We start from the raw sequence: 17,432 nt of genomic DNA on the forward strand, positions 1-17,432 counted from the left end.
TATTCAAAGCTGTGATAAAGTACAGAGAATGAGAAATAGGTGATGTCATGGAAATGACACCTGCTGAGGAGGCCTCAACTTTCTTATCCATTGAGAGTTTACTAGAGAACTCTTTGAAATCTCTTTCAGTGCAGAGAGTTGATGGTTCTTTGAGGAGGAAGAGTTTCCTAGACCTTCTATTGAATCTGTTCAGAACAAAGCCAGCCTAAGAACAGAGGGCAAGTCTTTCCTCCTTGCTACTAAACCTGGGGAACAGAAGAAGGGAACCAGGGGAACAGAAGAGATGTAGAAAAAGAAGAAATTAGATCAAGTAGGTATTTCTAGTTTCATTCTTTGGGACATGTTCACTGAGCATCTTCTGTAATTACTCAATATTTTATATAGTACATGGCATGGTTTTTGGTCTCAAATTCTGCACTAATGTCCTCTAGTTTGGAAATGATAAGATAAATATCCATTTGATAGAGTATCACTGTACTGAAAACATTGACAGAGTGGCACAAAAAGAAAAAAACTCAATGATTAGCTGTGCAATTTTGGACACATCGCTTATTTATTAAGCATTCACAACATTGCAACAGAGCTAGGTCTGCTAGGGTTAGGGTTGGGGTTATTTGTATGAAACAGGTCCCATACAAAATTAGAAGCAGTGACTGGCTGATAAAACAAATATAAAAACTAAAAACTGAGGTTCAGTGAAAAGAGTTATAATTTGAGCAAAGTGAATCTAATTTGAGAGTCAAAGATTTTAAGCAAAAAAATCCTGAAGCTTTAGCCATTGGTTTGATTTCCTTAGCTAAAAATGAAAAAAACAAATATATGTGTGTGTGAGTGTGTGTGTGTGTGTGTGTGTATTAAGAAAAGATAACCACATTGGGCACAGATTATGAATATTACAAAAGACAAGATCAAGGAGATGGTTCTTAACAGAAAATATGTGAAAGAAAATAGCAACTTGGAGTTCATTGCAAATTAAATCTTAAAAATAAAGGAAAATGCCCGTCAGAGATGAGAAGTGTTCAAAATGAGGACAATAGTATCTAATTTTAATCTTTCTGAATTAGACTCTCCTTGGAATAGCATCCATTCTATTTTGGGCATCAACTTTGCTAACACAGGCAAACTGATGGGAGTTAGAATGGTACTTAGGCAATAATAATATTTAGATTTAACATTTAGATTTTGTTCTATAATAAGAAAAGCAGTACAGTTTTTAGGAGCATAGGATCTGGAACCAATCTGCTGGGTTCAAATCCTGGCCTTCCCACTTCGAAATGTAACTAAATAAGTTATTTCAATTCTCTGTGCCTTAATGCCTCCCCTCTAAAGTGGGGCTACTGCAGTACCTTCCTCAGAGATTCCTGGGAGAATTGAGTTAATAATCTAAAAGGTTTAGAACATTACAACTGCTCTAAGGATAAGGTAACAAAAAGAAGATATAAAGAAAGAGACAGTGTTTAGCACAAAGGAGGAACATCTTAGAAAGAATTTACTTCTGTATGGCTAGAGAACAAAAGTAGTATCAAAGTTACTTGGAGAGAGATATGAGGGGTAAAGACACTTCTGTATCTGCCGCAGGATATGCTTACTTCTCATTCACTAGAGATATTCAAACACTTAGCATATGTTAGAGAGGATTTAAAATCAGTTGGAGAATATGAAATGGATTATGTTATAATTATTTTTAAATTAATTTTATTTAGAGAGTAAAATTAAAAAGTGTAAGCAATACTGAACTTTTCAAAAGCTAAAGTAATGCATTATCTCCAAGTTCATTCTACCGCATTCCCTAGGAATAACGTTCTATTTTCTCTGGTGGACACCAAATATTACCATAAGTAATACAATACACAGAATCTGCTGGTCACATGATTTATCTATGTTTTTTAAATATGTATCATTTCCTCACTGAGAATGATAAATTAGTAAACTTATCTTATTCCTGACCTCTTTTAGCCATACCATTAATATTTTTAGTTTTATAATAATTTCTGTTCTTCTTAGTTTGTTATATTTTTAACTTAAGCAGTGTATTCCAACAGAGTTAGAACTAGGGTTATTTCTTGATCTATCAATTGTAAACACTTTCTATCAACTTTCTAAAACGTGAGCTAAGAAAATTAGAAATTTCTTTCCATCTTTTCTGTCACTGTAATTCCTTCATGCTCCATTCCAAGTTGATTTTAAAAATTGAGGTAGGAGTTCTCATCTTGGCTCAGCAGAAACGAATCTGACTAGCATCCATAAGGACACAGGTTCCATCCCTGACCTCGCTCATTGGGTTAAAGATCCGGCATTGCCATGAGCTGTGATGTAGGTCACAGACTCGGCTTGGATCTGGCATTGCTGTGGCTGAGGCATATGCCAGCGGCTACAGCTCCAATTCGACCCCTAGCCTGGGAACCTTCATATGCTGCAGGTACAACTCTAAAAAGAAAGAAACTAACTAAATAATTAACTAAATAACTAAATAAATAAATATTGAAGTAAATTAGCAGTACTGAGAGTATTGCATTTGCAAAAATTGAAAAGATTTCCTAGATCACAAAGCTGGTGTGAAATGTGTGTTTCTTCATACTCTTTCCTACTCGGGTTTTGTTTGTTTCATCTTGGGATCATGACTTCCCTGGAGTTTTCTGTTTTGTTTTGTTTTGTTTTTTATTTTTTATTTTTATTTTTGTCTTTTTGTTCTTTTTAGGGCCGCACCCAGGCATATGGAGGTTCCCAGGCTAGGGGGCAAATCAGAGCTGTACCTCCTGGCCTACACCAGATCCACAGCAATGCCAGATCTGAGCCGCATCCATGACCTACACCACAGCTCATGGCAATGCCGGATTCTTGACCTGCTGAGTAAGGCCAGGGATCAAACCCGCAACCTCATCGTTCCTAGTCAGATTCGTTTCTGATGAGCCACAATGGGAACTCTGTGTTTTGTTTTTAACAGTCATTTCTAGTGAACATTTTTTTTCTTTTTCTTTTAATCTTATTGTTGTCCCACACCTAGCTACCCTGTCTGCTCTGCCATGTTGTGCTGGCCACTCAGCACTCCACACCCTCTTGCTCCCTATAGGCATGTTCCCATAACCCACTCAGCAGGTTTCTTCTCACAAAGGGCTTTTCACCCCTATTATTCATTTTCCTTGTACCCTACTTATTTCCTGGCACTTGTCAAGGTTTATAAAACAACATTACTGGAACAATATGTTCACCTGGAAGCTGCTGCTGTTTCACTTAGCAGAGTGCCAGTACACAGGTGTTCAGTGCATACTTGTTGAATAAATAAAGCAAGTACACTCTGGGAAAAAAAAATGTTGTTGTTGAAGACTTGGTGACCTAATTATATATCTGATCGGCTAGGACATGGATCCTTTTGTCATAGGATCATTCTCCCTTCCTGGCTTCCTTTCTTCATTTGGATTGGTTATTTCCTAGGTCAGCTATAAAGCTGACAACCTAGAAATACACATACACACTTTGTAATGCATGTCTTTTTATCCTTTTATTTTTTCCAGGGTTCCTCCCACCAGAGGCTCAACTGTGATTTTGAAAAAGTTAAACTTTCTGAATCATTGAATTCCTGAAAAAATATTTATCTTGTCCCCACATTTGCAAATATTCCTAAGAAATGAAGTCTAGTTTAATAATAATGTTTTCTGATATCCTTATAGCTACTCAACCCTGAATATATTTATTTTTCTTTGAAGGAAACTTGACTTGATTCTTTCTAGTATCCCAGTTCTTTAGTGTGGGCATTTTTAAAAAAATTTATCTTATATTCAATTAGTCTTTTTTTCACTATAAAGATCTTAGACTTCATTTAACACAGATAAATTTTGAAATTTTACATCAGCCTTCATAAGTGAGTTTGCTCTATGTTTTCTTTTCTTGACATTCTTTGTCCAATTTTGCTTTCAAAGTATTGCTACACTTACAAAATGAATATGGGAGCAGTTGCTTTCTTTCCCTTCCTTTTTTTTTTTTTTTTAAACAGTTATCAAATTTGAGGGATTTGGTTAAATTAAGCTAGAAAATGGCCTGATAAGTTTTGTGTTTGTGTGGGAAATGGGAATATACAGGAAAATACATTTTGATGACCACTTCAGTTTTTTGAAAGGTTTTCTATCTCTTATGGGGGCAATTTGGTATTTTTCAAGTTTAAAATAAGACTTTAGTTTATAGCAATCAATCAAGACAACTGGAAAAGAATTAAATTATTATAGATATGTTATCTTTTGATGGGGATATTTTGTTGTTTATATCATTTCCATTATTATGTCATTTTTACCTAAGAATTTTCCTGAAACATGGAATGTACCTTTTGTCTGTATTAATAGACTTCATTGTATGATTGTTTTCTGCTTTATAAATTTTAAATCTTAATATTATTATGTCTTTCCTTAAACAAATTATATGGATTAATTTGCTGGGATTTGTTTATAAATTCTTGAGATAGAAATTGATATGATAGATTTTCACCTTTTCCTCTGCAGTGTATACATTGAAGGTGATAAATGGCCCTCTGAGGAGAATTATGTCTATTTCAGTGGCTTTGGTATATTTTATTTTCAGTATGTTTCGAGGGAAAAATATTTTCTCATTTCTATTTTTATTTCTTCTGTGATCCATTTGTCATTTAGAAATGTGTCATTTATTTCTTAGCATTTGAGAATATTTTTATTCTCCTCCTTCTTTTCCCTCTTCTTCATTGTCCAAATCCCCCTTCTCTCTCTCCTTCTCGTCTCCTTCTTATGATGATATCATTGATTTATAACTTCATTCCTTTCCATACAATGACAATACTCTAAACAATGTTTCAATGTTTCAATGTTTTCACATTTTTTGAAAATTATTTTACAAGGTATTGAAAGTCAAATTTTAAAATTTTTATCCATTTAAAAATATATATTCTCATTATTTAGCATTGCATGGTCTCTGATAAGATGTTTTATTGTTTTTTAAGTTTTAGTCTTTATTGTGTTGAATTTTTGTCCTCTCATCAAAGGAGAGAGGTTTTCTTCTTCTCTGAGAAGAAGCAAATAGTAATGCCTATGGAGAGGCAGGAAACTGCCAGCAGCCTTTAGCCAACAGCCATTACAAAGCTGTAGCCCTCAGTCCTCTCTTCCCAAAGGAAATAAATTCTGCCATCAATCTGAATAAGCAGATTCTTCCCTGGCCAGAAGACAGTGAAATGTCATGGTAATGGTTAATTTTATTGTCAACTGAACTGGGCAAAGGGATGCCATGGAAGCTGGTAAAATATTATTTCTGAGTGTGTCTATGTGAATACCTTGAGAACAGATTCTCCTTTGAACCAGGAGACTGAGTTAAGGATATCACCCTTGCCAGTGCTGATGGGCATTGTCCAATTCATTGAAGGCTTGAAGAGAACAAAATTGTGTAAGCAGGGCAGATTTTCGTCCTTTTTCCTGAGCTAGGGCATCCATCTTCTGTCTTTGGATGTGAGCCTCCATGTTTTCAGACATTCAGACTCAGATCAGGACCTACATAAATGGTCCTTCAATTCTTAGGCCTACAGACTTGGACTGAATTATACCATTGTCTTTCTTACTTCTCTAGTCTATGGAATTTGTCAACCTCCATAACCTTGTGAGTTCCTATAATAAATCTAATCTTACATTTATGTCTATCTGTCTATGTATGTATGTATGTATGTATATACCTTTATCTATATATCCTATTGTTTCTGTTTCTCAGGAGAATACTTACTAATAAAGACATCTTTATGTCAAAGAAAATTCCTGTCAATGAAGAAAACCAGACTCAGTGAAATAATATTTCCAGAAAAATAAAAGCTATGGAAATTTATCTTCATCAGTCTTATTGCTGGGTGAAGATAAGTCTGTCCAACATATTGGGAGCATTATGGGAGTGCTTAAGGTCTTGGCATCCTAAAGCAGAGAACCTAGATAAGTCATTCCTGACCTCCTGATTGATGGAAAGTGTAAAATAAATAAATGTGTATTATTCCAAGCTTACACATATATATATATTTGTGTGTGTGTGATTTCTTGGGCCACTCCTGTGGCATATGGAGGTTCCCAGGCTAGGGGTCTAATCGGAGCTGTAGCCAGCGGCCTACCCAGAGCCACAGCAATGCGGGATCTGAGACACGTCTGCAACCACACCATAGCTCACGGCAACACCGAATCCTTACCCCACTGAGCAAGGCCAAGGATCGAACCTTCAACCTCATGGTTCCTAGCCAGATTTGTTAACCACTGAGCCACGACGGGAACTCCTCAAGCTGATATATTTGTGGTAAATTTTTACACAGTAATGAAAAAGTAATACATACTCTATTACATGAAATGTGCTTCTTTATCTCTAGCAATGATTGTGACATTAATGTCAACTGGGTTTATGTTAGTAAGGCTAAATAAGTTTCTTGTTGCTATTCTTAGTGTTTATTTGCATACTACATCATTTTACAGTCTTTACTTTCAACTTCCAGTGTCTCATATTTAAAGTGTATCTTTTCTAAGAAACATGTGATTTTTTTTATTGTTTTATTGTTACTGTTTTATCTAGTAAGAAAATTTCATCTTTTATTGAGAGTATTTATTTTATTTAGATACTATTCAATTTTAGTCTTTCTAACCTCTTATGTTCATTTTCTCTTTTTTGCCTTCTTTTGTATAAATTGTTTTTATTTTTTCCACTCTCCTCTATTCTTTTGTTACTTATACATTCTATTACTCTTCTTTCATTGACTTTATAGACATTAAAACAATCATTCTTGAATTAATATGGTTTAATATAATTAGTACTCATTTCCAAGACAGTTGCATTTATCATCCTCCTGCTGGTTTTGTCACAGCTGTCATGCATTTTAATTCTATGTATTTTATACCCCAGTAGACATTGTTAGCATTTTGTGCAGTCAGTTTTCATTTAGATTTACACATAATATTATCTTTCAATCATTATTTATTCCCTCCTTCATTTCTGGTTTTCTGTTTTCTTTTGCTTGAAATACTTTAAAATAAGATTGATGAAAAAAAGTAGTCTCTGTTTTTGTTGCCTGGAAATATTATTTCACTAAATATGGGTTTTAGGGTTGACAAGTTTATTTCCTTCAATTAAAAGTAATGTTTTACTGTCTTCTAGCTTCCATTTTTATGTTAAGAAGTCAACTCTCAGTTTTCATCTTGCATCTTAAAAGGTATTGTTTAATTTGTTTCTATTAAAGAGTGCTTCTTTAATTTCAAGCATTGTTAAAATATTAGTGTGATATGCCATGTTGTCATTTACTTCCTGTTTGTTCTGTCTACTTGGGCTCTTAGGATTTTTTGAGTCTGTGGGTTAATCTATTTTATCAGCCTTGAAAACTCTTAGCCATCATCTTGTGGTTCTTTTACCATTCTTTATCCTCTGCCTCCTCTGAGACTCAAGTTACATGTATGTTAAATGTATTCACCGTAACTCCTAGGTATCTTACAGCCTTTAACATGTCTTCCTTTTTTTTTTCTTTTTCTTTTTGGTACTTTACATGTCAAGTCTAGATATTTATTTATGATTTATTTATTTTTCAGTTCATTTATTCCTTCTGCTATCTGTAGGTAAACTGACTTTAAGCTCTTGATTTCAGATATCTTGGCTTTTATTTCTACAATTTCCACTTGGATCTTTCTATATAGTCTGATTCTCAGTGAATTCCTTTATTGTATCATTTATTTTCTTGAAGTAATGATACTTATTTTAGTTAAGCCTGATAACTCCAACATGCATGTCACTTGCATTTCTGTTTGTGCTCACCTTCTCCCCTTATTGCATTCATTCATTCATTCATTCATTCATTGGTGTATGCATATGTATAGCAGGCAGTAAATAACTAACTAAATAAATGCATATACAGATAAATGAATGAATGAATGAATGCACTAAGGGGAGAGAGTGAGCACAAATAAAAATGGAAGTGACAATAATGTTGCAATTTTCAGGCTTAAGATAATTTTTTTTCTTCCTCTACAAAGGATTTATTCTATTATCTGACAAGTAATAGATTGATAGATAACCTGAGTCCAGTTGACTGAGGAGTTTCTAAGCCGTATGGGGGCATTTATAAGTCATATTTCTAATCTGAGGGTGTAATCCTTCAGGAGATATAAGCAAATGCCTCAATATGCAACTGTGTGACAAGTACTGGACTAACTGTTCCCCCTTCTCTGTGAGTAGGCCCTAATTACCTTCATATCCTTGACTCCATTTTTTATCTCCTTGCCCTGTAGTACTTAAAATAATAATAATGGTAATGGTTTCTTGCCTCTTTGAAGCTGCCTATTTTTCCTATATCTCATCTATGCATCCAAAATGGGTAAATGCCCCAAAGGGGAAAGCAGTATACAGAAAAATGGGCTCAGCTCAGTGAGTTTCCCTTCTTTCCACATGTCCTAGCTGCTTTAGCAGATTTCCTCTGCTCTCAGAAAGATTCATTTCTGGTTTTTATACCACTTTCTTAACAGTTTCCATTGGAAGAGTTCATATGCTACAATCTATATTATCATGGATAAAAGTAGAAACCATCTACAAGAATGTATTTTTAATTTCAAAAAACAATATCTAGTTTGAATTTTTCAATTTCATGCTAATATGCTCTTTTTTTAGACAACATTATCTTGATCTTGCTGAAGATAACTAATTCAAATCTTAATTTTCCTTCTATTTGTTGCATTGTATGTTTTTTCTTATACTAATTGCTCTCTGTATTCATTATTATCTTTCAACTTTATGCCCCAAGTATTTATTAATTTTGGTCCACCATTTGTCTCTATTTTTATTGAGAAGTAGTTGAGATTTGTTTTAAGCAATTGTGTGTATCTATTTACCTAAAATACTATTTTATTGAATAGAAAAGTTTCTATGGCTTCTGTATACGTGGAAAATCTGTTCCATTGTCAGGACTTTTTTGTGATGTTTGAGTTTGGATAGGAAGATTTACATAGGGCTCCTATAATTACCCAAGTAAGAAGTAGTTTCTCTGTGCATGAAGTGTTTTAACATGTTTGTCCTCTGGTTGAAGCTCTCTTTATTTCTCTTTAAATCTCTGTTGTACATTTGAAGTTATTGTGACTCACTTTCTTTTCAACAGCTCCATCAACCACACAGTGGATCCTTCCCAGGAAAAAAAATTTACTCTGATGAAAGAGCACTCTGTTTAGATCAGTGACTAGGAACAAATTCTATAGACAGAGGAAAGAAGTCTTTCCCCAGTTATGCAGGACCATCTGTAAGACAACTTGCATGTAATCCTCCAGGGAAACATCCTGAGAAGTTTCCATCAGTTCACTGTGTATAGATGCTTATTTTTGGGGGGGATGGTTTTTGTGGCTCCACCTGAAAGAGTCATCTGTCAGGTATATATTCTCTCTTGTGTTTTTTTCATCCACATAAACTTGTCTGCCTTTCTTCTTTCAAGTTACATCAGTAAGTTAAATCCAAATTTGTTTGACAAATTTCACCTTTTGCTTTATGGTTACTCCTACTTTTGAATATCTGTCATCTAGATTTAAACTGAAGAGAAGAATATATTATGTATATTTAATTTTTATCTTTTAAATATTATATATTTAACAATAAACCATTAAATTCATGACAATATATGTTTTATAAATTTATCTAAATTTATAAATAAATATATATATATGTATGTATATATATATATATATATATATAAATAACCGTAAAGTCTCACCCAGGCTATTTATTTATGCTTAACTCCTCTACTAAAACATTATGTGAGTATGGCCATAGAATTATAACATTAAACTAGAATTATAATATTTTAACACTTTGGACTCTTATGATTATATGTCATAGTATAATCTGTTTGCTATAGTAAATGATTTCCTAATTTTACTTGACATTAATGAAATTTGCAGATGACATGGTTCTCATTTATCCCCTCTTATCTACACAAAGTTTATTATATTTACTTTGCACAAAATATATACTTAAATCCTCCTTTTATAGCATATTTTTTTTTCTGCTGACTGTTTATTCACTTCATTTTCATTGCCGAGTTAATTAAATGAGTTATACATAATTGACTTTGTTTTTCAATGAGAACTAGGAAGCATTTGAGAAGAAAGTTTGTAAAATAACAAAGTACATTTAAAGAGTGTACTATGATCAGAGTATTTTCCTGTGGAAAATAACAACATATAAAGAAAGGATAGCTATAGAGTATGTAATAAGACCCCATTGTTACTTTTAATTTCTGGATATATCTAACTTATTAAAGAAAATGTATTGAGTACCTACTAGATGTATAATATTCTGCAAGGGGATATGGAACAACAGGAAAATGGGGAAAAAAAAAACTGAAAAAACCTCCCTTCCTCCCTCCCTCCTTTCTTCCCTTTATTTTTTCCAGTTTTATTTACATAAAATTGACGTACAACTCTCCCACCCTTTTGAAATTCTAGGCTGGGTGCTAGAGAAGAACAATGTATAAGCTACAAATTAGTAAATGTGTATTTTGAGTTCAGTGTTAGGATTCCAGCAAGTATGAGCGGAGGGTCCTAAGCTGGCACATAGCAGAGATATCTCACACAGTCTGGAAAGTGAAGGTGAGCTTCTCAGAGAAGGTGGTGCATAACAAGGGTGCTCACAGCACACAAGGCTATGAAGAAATGCATATAGAATCCCTTAACTCACTTAGCCCTTCAGTGATCCTTGTATTTCTAACCCCTCACTGGGCTTTCCTGCCATTTGTTTTTTATTTCTTTATTTAATATTTGTATTTTTTAAATCACTTTAGACAGCATCAAGTGTTGGTGGGTTCCAATGTCACAGTCATGCTTTCTTCTGTCAGTGAGGCCCTTTTTGTCCCAGAGGGTGCAATCTGAGAAGCAAACACACTAAAAATTATATAGAAACCAGAGTTTCTTATGCAGCTGTGGCATAGGGACTCATAGGGCTAGCTAAACACATCAGGTATGCCTGTTACTTCTATGTCTCCCACAGGGGCTGCATTGGCAGAGAAAGTGGTCAGGAAGGAAACCAGGGCTGGCAAGAACAAAGTGACACCAACTGGGGAGGACAGCTGGAACCCGTGTCCCTCTCTCACCACCATCAAAGCCTCAACCTTCAGTGCTGCACATGAGCTTCAAGAGAGGCTGGTGTTCTGTGTCATGGATATAAACATCCTGGCCCAAGAGTTGGAAATGCAGGAGGAGAATAGATGGCAGGAAGAGTCGCAGGCTCTGTTGATGCATTTGGAGGGGGAGGTCCAGCAGATTCAGGGGGTGCCAGGGTCACTGGTGTGCTGAGTGGGAATTGCTGGGCTGAAGCCCTGGGCCAACCAGAAAGCTTCAGGGCAGTGGCCTGGGGCATGGAGCTGGGTGTGGCTGGTTCTCTGCTGTCATTACTCAAGTGCAAAAGGAGATAGCTGATGCTTCTCCCTTGCCTTCAAAATCTCACACAGATTGTCTGTTTGTGGCAAGCACTATGCAGGAAAGGAAGTTTTGAGAAACATAACCCCAGTTTAACAACTTGGTGACTGCTCTACAAGAACCACTCAAAATCTTTCAATTATCTTAACTCATCCTGACTCCAGATACACACTCCTGTGCAGCTATGCCTAAGGATTTCTGCTGCCTTATGTTTCTAAGCCCAACTCACTTCTCCTCACACCAGGCAGTGCATGATCATGGGTAAGATGGAGAGATTTAGGATAAGCCTGGATTTCAGTTCTGTGTGTTTCTTACTGTATGACAGTGGCTGCATCTCTTCTTCGCTGAGTCTTAGATGCCTTATCAGTTAGATATGGAGAACAATGGGCCGTCAAAGGGCTGTTGTAAGGACTAAGTGGGATATTGCTGAAAAGTATCTAGCATGGCAAATCAGAAGTGTTCTGTTAGTGCAAGTTCAGTGGTGGTATCAGGATATTATATTAGTAGACAACCTTGCCTCCTACCTTATCAAACAGAGTTACTTTAAAATTGTTCCTCTCTACTTCAAAAATTCTAACTCATAACTATCAGCTTTCTCAGGGAAAAAGAATGTTCCTCTTTATTTCTAAAGGAAGCTCCTTCTTTGGTTTTCTAAGTCTTATTTCTCTACCATTATTTGTTGATTCCATTTTACAAATGTTGATTCACTGCTTATTATAATGCCAAGCAGATAAATTACACTGCTGTTTGGAACAGATTCCTGCTCATAAACCTTAGAGATAACCAACAAGAAAGCTGGATGGTTTATTTTGATAAGTTCTCAAAGAAATAAATGGTATGCTGTGATGGGGTATGACTCCTGGGCAGGCTGCTTCAATAAGTGTTGTAGAAAAAATCTTTTAGAGAAGGAAACCTTTGAAATGAGATCTGAGGCATGAAGATTATCCAGGCTGGGAACAGCATGCAAATATGTCCTGGGTCTCATCCTGACTTGGGGAATTTAGGGGTACCATTGAGTCATCAAATGTGAAGAAAGGGATTGAAAAGAGTTTGGAGGTTAGATGGAGCCAAAGCATGTTTCATAGGGATAGAAGAAAGGCTCACACTATCCATTATCTTCATCCTTTCTTACTAGTGTTTTCCATTTCTGTCTTTCCCCTGACATTTTACATCATCCTGTAATTATGCTGATGTTTTTCATTCCTATTAATACGTTAAATTCCTTGATTCTGTCACTTCTTCATAATATTCTGGCTCTCTCATTCTCTTCAATGCCAGACTTTTCAAATGAAGTTTATAGCTGTCACTTCCTTTCACTTATTGCTTAATTTGTGGAGTCTAATCACACTATTCGTATTGACCTATTGAAAGAGTTCTCTTGAAATGATCCTGAAGTTGCTAGATCCGATGGAATTTCCTAGATGGGCTTTCCTTCTACATTTCTTTATATATATATACACACCTGCAGCATGCAGAAGTTCCTGGGGCCAGAGAGAGAACCCACGCCATAGCAGCAACCCAAGCCACAGCAGTGACAGTGTCAGATCCTTAACCCACTGGGCCATCAGGGAATCTATGACATTTCTTTAGCTCTTGGACTTCATGTGTAGTTTCTCTGTCACGTCACAATTCTAATCCTTTTTGCTTTCTCAATACCACTGTTTTACTACCCTTGAATTGACTTTTGTCTCTAATTCCTAAGTATAGAAGTTTCCCAAAGGTTCTGTTCTTGCTCATCTGTTCTACTCTTTCCCTCCATTCTTCTTTGTCTCATCTAATCCTTTGGCTTCAACGATTATCTCTGCCTGGTTGTTACAAATCTGAATCTTTAGTACAGATAATTCTCTTGAATTGTCATATTTCCTTTCTAGGAACTTGCTGGCTAACTATATTTGGATGTCACTGACACACTGCCAGCTAAATACACCAAAATCTTATTATCTCTCCTTTAAAAATGAATCCTCGTTCTCTATTTTTTTTTTTTTTTTGCCATGCCCGTGGAATGTGGAATTCCCTGGGTCAGGGATAAAACCCATGGCACAGCAATGACCATGCCAAACCCTTAACTGCTAGGCCACCAGGGAACTCCTTGGCTCTCTAGTTTTATTTGTGGAGATTTTACCACTTAAAGATGTATAATGGAGTTCCCGTTGTGGCACAGTGAAAATGAATCTGACCAGCATCCATTAGGATGCAGATTTGATCCCTGGCCTCACTCAGTGGGTTAAGGATCTAGCATTGCCATGAGCTGTGAAGTAGGCTGCAGGCGTGGCTTGGATCTGGCATTGCTGTGGCCTAGGCCAGCAGCTACAGCTCAGATTCAACCCCTAGCCTGGGAATATCCATATGCTGTGGGCGTGGCCCTAAAATAAAAAAGACAAAAAAAAAGATCTGTAGTTATCTTTAACTGTTTCTCCCTCTTCTGCATTCCTCTTCCTCAGCTAATTAGCCTTTCTTATGCATTTTCCAGTTAAAAAAAAAAAAAAAAACTTTTATTGCCTTCCCTTATTGTGTTCACTTTCTCTTCTACCACCTGTTACAACCTCCTTGAAGACTTACTTCTCTCCAGTGAAACTTCCCTTTCTCTGTTGGATCATTCCCATCAGAATAGAAAAACACTCTTACCTATCCCATCTAGATAAAGGTAATAATACATGACAAAACATCAGCAGAAACAAAATAAATCCTTCTCTTGATCTTATATATGTCTTCTGCTTCTGCACTATTTTTCAGTCTTCATTCGAAGCTGAACTTCCATAAATAATTCTCTATTAAATATATTAAATTTAACATATTTATTCCTAATCCTGTTAAAATCTGGCTTTTCCCTTGACTACATTGAAACTACTTTTGTCAAAACCCAACAACCCTCATGTGGTCAGCTACAAGGCTCACACTACTGTAGTCTTGTTGACTCAGAGAAACTCAATGTGTTTGTGCTTTTTCCTAGTTGCATTCTCTTTCTTTTGCTCCCGGAGCCCTTCTTTGATTTCTTGATTTTCCTACTATCTCTTTAGCTTATGCTCTTTAGCCTTTAACAGTTACTATGATTATTACTTTTAATCATTTAGAAGTTTAGCATTCATCCATGCAACAATGAAAAATCCCAATATTTTCATCAAAGATTGACATAAGATTTCTGAGCTTATGATCTATTTTTCCTCATAGAGGTTTGAATAAAAACTTTTCTGCCTTGATCTTCAATCAAGGGAGAAGTCTAAAGAATTCAGCTTGGGTCATTAGGGCAATCACAAACCTTGCAATAGACTGGAAGAGTTGTTTAAGGCAGATAAAGTACTCAGGAAAGTCTTTGATGCCTTCAAAATATAAGCAAAGGTATAAATGAGAAGAAATTCTTGAAACTTTCTAAACAGTATGCTGGAATTTAACAGTTAGCAGTATGGTTGTGCCTCTCCCCCGCCCCCCTTAAGGTAGCTTTTCATCCTCTTTTATTAACTCATGCATTGAAAAATTTTCTGAGTTCCATCCATGATAAGTTCTTCAAAGAAAAATAAACTAATCTCAGTTAGACACAAAGTTGGAAGATGTTCATTTTCCATTTCCCTCTGAGATCTTCCAGTTTAGCAGTTAGCTCAGGACAGAACTAGGTTTCTCTTTGACATGCTACAATTATTCCATCTCCCCATTAATTCCTCATATCCTAATGTCCAATTTTAATGACACAAACTTGCTTTGTTGTGCTGATTTGTTTCTCAACTTGATAGAATGTAATGAAAGCAGCCAATTAGGGTAGAATTGTAATATTTTTGCTTATGTTTACATTCTGACAAACTCATTCCTCTGACTCTACCATTTTCCTGCCTCTATTATCCCATTAAAATTATTTGATTTATTACTTAGGGAGAGAAGATAAATCATTTTGCCTGGTGTCCCTTTAAATCAAAACCAAATAACAAAAGCTGGTTTAATATTTTCTTCCAGACTTACTTATCTTCATAACTTTTGTCTTAGCCCTGTCAGAAGTGATATGTCAAAGATATCCTTTTATGCCGTGTTTATTCTCCAAAATTTTCCATCTTTGTTTAATTTGTGGAGTGTGACCAAAATTGCTAGAGAGAATATCCAATGAATTCCTCTGTGGTTGATCTTCCAGTTGCTATCTGATTCATTCTCTTTTAATTCACCTTTTATCATAGTGTCTATCTTCTCCTTGTTTACTATAAATGTAGGACAAAAACCACAACTTCTCTGTCGTAATATTCAAGGCTTTCTAAAATTTAATGCCAGTGGTGAATATTTATTTGAATTCTTGATGAGCATTCTTCTTTTCCTTTTCGAGTAATAGTAAAAAGAATGCCCTTTGTTTTCAACCTTCAGCTGATGCAGTTTTCATTACCATGGTTGATTCTGCCACCAGTTCTTGGATACATATGTAATTCAGGCTTAGCCCATCAGGCATTACATCCATAGATCTTAATATTTGTTATTCCAGGGAGGGACAAAATCAGAGCTTGTAAAAAGCCAATTATGAGACTTTTGAGAGAGGGATTGCTGAACTTGGAATTTTGAAAATAGAAACTTGGAACTCTTTAATTCACCTTGCCATCTTGCCTTCCTAAGGGGAAAAATTATATCTGAGAATGAAATCAATAAAGAAACCAGCAGATCACAGAGGTGGATAGAAATAGGCTTTGGCTTGGATAAAACTAATTTAGTTTCTTGATCTAGCCATGCCTGAAGGTACAACCTTTTAATTTCTTATTTACATGAACTAATACTTTCTATCTCTCTCGTCTCTATCTCTTGTGCTCTCTCTTTTTATTACACTAGTTTGTTCTCATTTACCATTGTACTTACTGCTAAAAGTATATACCTATCATATGTCTAAACATTCGTATGTGAATACTCCATCAAATACTTTCTTTTGAAATTTTTTTAACATTTTCTTAAGCACATAATTGATTCTCCTGACCCTAACATTTCACCAGTATGAGATTTTCCTTTCACTTTGAGGTACTTATTTTGCATTTAGTTCATTTATTTTGCTTTCTGAACTTATTCACATAGATTTGGATAGTAAGAGTTATTGGAGGGCCTTGAAATAGATTTCTAATACTGTTCTTAACTATCATGTATATATTGTGCTATTTGCAAGCATTTCCATTTTGTACTGGTTACAATGCTATAATAGACGCTGTTTAATGACTGTATCTTGTATTTTGTTCTGTCGTGTCCAGGAGTATGCCTTGCCTAGAATAACTGTGATGATTTTTCAGCTTATTAAAGAATATACATGAAGTCAGTTCATTTTGGAGGGACTTTATTTATTTATTTACTTTTATTACTTTTATTACATTTTTTTGTCTTTTGTCTTTTTTAGGGCCTCACCCCCAGCATATGGAGGTTCCCAGGCTAGGGGTCCAATCGGAGCTGTAGCTGCTGGCCTACTCCAGAGCCACAGGACCACCAGATCTGAGCCGTGCCTGTGACCTACACCATAGCTCATGGCAACACTGGATCCTTAACCCAGTGAGCAAGGCCAGGGATTGAACCCACAACCTCATGGTTGCTAGTCAAATTCGTTTCCACTGCACCACAACGGGAACTCCTGGAGGGACTTTAAAAAGGGAACTTTAGACTTAAATAGTTGCAGTGGTGTGTAACATAAAAGAGTAAAGCTAATGTAAGACCATAGATCTCAGGCTGTTGTTTTCGCTCCAGCTTTAACAGTGGCTTAGACATTGCCCTCAAATCCATTGTCCTTTAAAATACTAAAGCTGTGTGCCTGTCACCCAAACTGGCCAAACCAAGCCAGTATCTGCCTGATCTAGCCCATGCTGATGGCCATTGTCTTTGACAAAGATGCCCCTTGCTTTTCTAGATTTCAACTGCTAATATTGTGCTTCTTCTTCTTCTTTTTTATTTATTTTTTCCTTTTTTTTGGCTGCCCCATGGCATATGGCGTTCCAGGGCCAGGGATCAAATCCAAGCCACAGTTGAGACCTAAGCTGCTACTGCCACAATGCCAGATCCTTAACCCACTATGTCAGGCCAGTA

The sequence above is a fragment of the Phacochoerus africanus genome, chromosome 1, assembly GCF_016906955.1.
Source record: "Phacochoerus africanus isolate WHEZ1 chromosome 1, ROS_Pafr_v1, whole genome shotgun sequence".
NCBI lineage: Eukaryota > Metazoa > Chordata > Mammalia > Artiodactyla > Suidae > Phacochoerus > Phacochoerus africanus.